The 5694-nt window shown below is 42.2% G+C and overlaps 1 pseudogene across 1 annotated transcript; it reads left to right on the top strand.

The window, feature by feature from the left end:
- The first annotated feature begins 2155 nt into the window (after positions 1-2155).
- On the top strand, positions 2156-2907 carry LOC308427435 (small ribosomal subunit protein uS17-like; annotated as a pseudogene). Its single transcript has one exon. The product of its transcript is annotated as a small ribosomal subunit protein uS17-like (transcript).
- The last annotated feature ends 2787 nt before the right edge of the window (positions 2908-5694 follow it).

Raw genomic sequence — 5694 nt, forward strand, 5'->3', positions numbered from 1 at the left:
AAGAAATCAAACACCTCCTTAGTACATGAATGTAGCATGCATCAACTGTCCTAAGCTGGTTAAGTGTGTTAGAAGCAGCCTCTGATGTTTCATGTGTCTTCCAAAGTACCTTATCTTAGAGCAGGCTGGCTTCTGGGAACAGGCTGGTCCTTGTCCTAGAGCAGGCTGGCTCCTCCACTCCCTGGCAGGGAAAAACAATTAACAGCAAACAGCTAATGGGGGTCTAAAATATTGCATTCATGAGAACAGCTAAAAAACTAAACCATTTTTAACAGAGGTAAGTATTGGTTATTCAATGATATTAAAGTAACTGTAGTGGAAAAGAGAAGCTAGAGGCTCACACGGGAGAAAAAGTTCTCAGTCAAGAATGCCAGCTGTCTGTCCCAATGGGAATGTCCCAGTTGGTTTCTGCTAGCTAATTATAAGACCCTAATTTGTTTGCTCCCCGAATCAAGCTGCCCCAGTATTCTCTGCTGGATGTTGCAAATACCTGATTTTGTGCCAGTTTGCTATCTCTCTGCTGTTCTTAGCAACTCGGTCCTTGCTAGTCCTTCTTTTCCTTTTCCTGGCTACATGATTCATAAAGGCCCTTACTTGGAACTAAACATACGCTGTAGTAGACTGTTCTTCGGGCCCCACAGAACAGTTAAGGACTGAGTAACATATGGGAAACTGCAATTCTTGAGTTCTCTGTTCACATGCATCTGGGAAATTCATAACCACCAGAGAAAATGGCTAGAGCAACCAATGCACACCTTATGCACATGGCCATGTCTGGGAGAGCCTTCCTCAATGATATGAGTTTCTTTACATGCAGACAGAAAGACTGGAAGTTGGGAGCTCTCTTCCTGATACTTTGCCCATCTCTTAAGGAGTTCTTGAGATAAAAAGGACAACTCATAAACATACATAAAAGGCTCATTGTGACAGCCACGTCAGCATTTTCCTTTACTCTGCTCATTTGTTTGTTTGCTTACTTGTTTGTTTTGTTTCATCCACCAAAAATTAAAAACTTACTTGGCATCTACGACTTTAGCTACTTAACTATGGACAAGTTAATTAAACAAGTTGAGACACAGGTTTGGATTGGACATGGCCTCTATCAGATTGATAGAAATTCACACATTTGCTACCACAGAGAGATCTGGTTACTTCCCAGAAACTCTTTCCTGGGGGAAGGTTGTTCTCTACAGCAGGATTCAGCAAGTGGAGATCTCTAATGGATTCAGACCAACATCGAAGGGTCAGTTCCTACAGGGACACATTGCATCCTGTAGAAAAACCCAAAGCTATCCAGGGCACAGAAAAACATCTCATAGGAAGAGAATGGGGCAATCCACAGGTTACTGAGGTGGGTAGGAGGGTTTTAGATCACTTTAAATATTTAATATGTCCAAAAGGATTCATCACAGTCTGTGTTTCCCTCTCAAGTTTACTTCCATGCAAGCACACCCAGAAACAAATGTGTTAAGCAAAAGCTATGAATCTGGTTAAAGCTTTAAAGTATGACAGTCCTAAGGAAGGCTCATGGGTATTTCCCGGTAAAGATTAAGCCAATATGATGAATGGGACATGAGTAGTTACACTGGTAAGGTCACCACAAATACAACAAAAATACTTTCAAACATGTTGCCATGCATGGGTTCAAGACATTGCACAAGTGTATGCCGTATCTCCGAGAGGTCATGTGGGTGCATACATCAGAGAGAGTTCCTTTTGGAGGAACTTTTCTTTCTTGGCAAATCAGAACAGAGATCCATTTTCTACAAGTGGAGAAAGTGAAGACAGGGCATTTGGAGCTGTAGTTCTTAGCATGTTGTCTGTGGACCATCGATCTAACAAGTGAGTATTCATGCAGACACTTCTGCCTGATCAGATTTTAGAGCCAAAAGAAAGAAAGAAAGAAGAAAAAAACACATACATTTAAGGAACATATGTTGATGGATTTTGATCATCATCTGTCTTCACTAAGGGTTCCATTGCTGTGATAAAATATTATGACCAAAGTAATTTGGGGAAGAAAGGGTTTACTTCAGCTTTCAATTTTCAGACCGTTCTCCATCACTGAGGGAATTAAGTACAAGAATTCAACTCGAGAAGTGAATAAGGAAGCTGGGAGTGTGCCTGCCTCTCCTTTCCTCAAGCTGCCTGGAAGATGGCGGACATTCAGACGGAGCGTGCTTATCAAAAGCAGCCTACAGTCTTTTAAAACAAGAAGCATGTTTTTGCTGGGAGAAACCGGCAAGGAAAAACTTCCTCAGTACTATGAAGACATCGGTCAAGGCTTTGAGATGCCCAAAGAGTCCATTGAGGGCACCTACACAGACGAGAAATGCTCCTTCACTGGTCATGTCTCCATCAGAGGGCACATCCTGTCCGGTGTCATGACGAAGATGAAGATGCATAGGCCCATTGTCATCCACGGGGACTATCTCCTTTCCATCCGGAAATACAACCGCTTTGAGAAGTGTCACAAGAACACGTCTGTGCACCTGTCCCCTGTCCAGATCGGCAACATTGTCATTGTTGGAGTGTGCAGGCTCCTGAGCAAGACTGTTCATGTTCAAGGTCACCAAGGCTGCCGGCACCAAGAAGCAGTTCCAGAAGTTCAAAAGAGACTCTGACCGATGCCTTAGAACAAATGAAGTTATTTTCCAGCTTAAAATAAAAAGAATTCAAGCAGGAAAGGAATCTGAGAATAAAAACTCAACCAGCAGCCGTGCTTGCTGGCTTATTCTCCATGGCTTGCTCAAGAAGCTTCTTAAGTACTTCAGGGCGCACTGGCCAGGAGTGGGGCTTGGTCTTTCCACAGCAGTCATTAACCAAGGAAGTATTCCACACTCCCGCATGCAGGCTCATCTTACAGAGGCATTTTCTCAATTAAGACTCCTTCTCAGATATGCCTAGGTTTCCATCAAGTTCATAAAAGTCAAACAGCACATCCATGAAACCAGCACATCTATGATACCAGGACATCCACGAAACCAGCATGACAGACATACCTTGTTCCTCTTTGCAGTCTTTCCTTCTCTCCGTCCTCATCAGAAAGCCATCTTTCTGTTTACTGTCTCTCTATATTACTATTTTTTCAGTTCTGGATTGTCAGCCCAGGGCCTTTGCCCCTGTTAGCACTGAGCAACAACCTCAGCTAAGATTCTTTTGGTCGTTGACTGCTCTTCCACTGTGACCAGATACCTCTGCAGCTACCATTTGGTGGTTATATTGTGAGCTTCCAGACTTTAACTACTGTGGATGTACTGCCTGAGCACATTCACGTCAGAGTCTTTGTAAAGACATATTTCATCGGGAGGGAGGCATTTCCATATGGAATACCCACACCAGATGCTATGCACATGCTTAACTTTTTAAAGTAAACTGTCACCAGTTTTCCCAAAATGGCTTTACTATTCTACATCCTAACCAGGAGAATGTGAGTTCAAGTTGACCTACAACCCAGCATTTGGTATCATATGCTTCAATTTATATGATTATACAATGTACAATGGTAACTTGAGCTTTGGGCATTTTCTTGATGGCTAATGATGTCAAGAGTATCTGTATTTTAACAAGATTCCTACATCTTTTACACTTAATCTTAGCCAAAAAAACCAAGAAGCGATTCCTACTCTTTTTTTTTAGTAGATACAGTAAATTTAATAAAAACAGATGCAAAGAAATGGAAACGGAGACGTTTTAGACTAAGAAGATGGTAGAAGTGAAGGACTAACCAGAAACTAAGCTCAAAAGTGGTCAATAGCCGTGTATGCGAGCGACTCCAATCCGCGTGTTTACGTGCCTTCTACAGCAGCATAAGACCAGGGCCAGCTCACAGTAGACACTTGCTGTTGGTCTTTATTTTAGGAATCAAAGATAGCTTTAAAAAGAATAAAGTTAAAGTCTCTCATGAATCCACTCTGGTCAGTATGATTTTTTTTGTTTGTTTTTGTTTCATTAATTAACTGCTGTTGCTCTAACAAATTACCATAAATCAACCTGTTGTATTACAATTGTGAAGACCATAAGTCTAAAAATGGACCTAAAAGTCAATAGTTAAGGTACTAGTGGGGCTTAGATCCTTCTGTATGCCTCAGGAAGAACCCAGCTAATTTTCTCCAACTTCTGTGGTCTTCCCATGATCCTTGTCTCCGGATTCCTTACTACTAGGCATCACCCCAACTTTGAGTCATTTCTCTGCCACATCTCATTTTTCCCCATTTAGGAGGACTTCAGATGACACTGCATCCACCATCCTAAGGTCCTTAACATATTGTTTCCTGTCTTTTAAAGAAGCATGGCCACAGTGTCCTTGGATTCGGATGTAACCTTTTGCGAGGGGTCATTGCTTAATCTGTCACGGTATTTCTCTTCAGAGATTGTCCTATGCAGTATGACGAGATTTAAATGTGAGCTAAGTTTCAATTATCTGCAAACAATCCCTCCTCTCTCTCTTATTGCAAGAAACACTATCACTGTGGGCAGAATGGAATTTGAAGAAGCCAAGAGAAGGTTAGTGAGCCCACAGAAGGGCAATAAAAATAATGGCCAATATTTACAATATGCTACGTGATTCCGATAAGCTCATCATTTGATCTGAGATGACATCACTAATATCCCCATTTTCTGGGCTTTGAACAGAGACACCAAGAGACTAAGATATTTACCCATGAGGTGAATCATACAGTGGAAGATTTTACTGGCAGGCTTCAGACACAGACTTTGGGGTTCATGGGCTTATTTTCTCACACATTGGGAGATGCATGGAGAAGAAGAGATAGAGACAGAGGTGAGGAAGGATAGAGAGATACAGCAAGCAGGAAGCAAGAGGCATCAGTTAGAGGACTTTTGGGCACCGACAAAGATCAGAGGAAGGAACAGATCAGCCAAATACTGGGGGGTAGTTTGGCTTTGGGGGAAAGTTACTGCAGGATTTTTAGGAATTTTCCATGTATGATGATCATCAAAACTCCTCTCCTGATATCCAAATGTTTTTATGCACCTTTATGCAAGTGCATGCTGCTGGTCAATTCCTTTGGAATCTGTTGTATCTCTGTCTTGTTTTCCCCCAGAATGCTGTTTTGCTGGGGCAAACCTTAAGGTGGGAGGAAGGAGGTATTCTTCCACTCCTAATTGTCCCTGCTGCTTCTGATCCACTTCCTGTTTCCCCCACCTTTTAAAATGCTACATCATGAGCATTTTCCTGTAATAAAAATATTTCTCAAAAACGTGTCTTGAATGGCTGCCTCACATTTGTCATCTGAATGCCCCATAACTGTTTGTGTAAGCGACAGTAATTGTGTGAGGCTGGGATGAATGGCCTCATTGAAGAGCAGAGCTGTCCTTGGAAACCAAGGAGGTATTTGCAATCCCCATCCCCAGCCAAGGGAGGCCTCCTGGCCTTATAATGTGTGTTTGGATCAAGAGATTGAAGGGGGAAAGTATTTGAGAAGTAGTTCTTGCCAGGCTAATCACTGAGAAGTTCCTTCAACACACACACAAACACATACACACACACAAACACATACACACACACAAACACATACACACACACATACACACACATATATTTTTCTTTCAGGCTCATGATGGGGAGGTTTTATGAGGCAGCTACATCAACAGAGAAAGCACAGAGAGCCTGTGCACGGGGCTTCTGTATCTTTCAGGAAAATGTAACTGAACTAACTTCCACTAGGAAGA

The sequence above is a fragment of the Micromys minutus genome (assembly GCF_963924665.1).
Source record: "Micromys minutus genome assembly, chromosome: 11".
NCBI classification, from domain to species: Eukaryota; Metazoa; Chordata; class Mammalia; order Rodentia; family Muridae; genus Micromys; species Micromys minutus.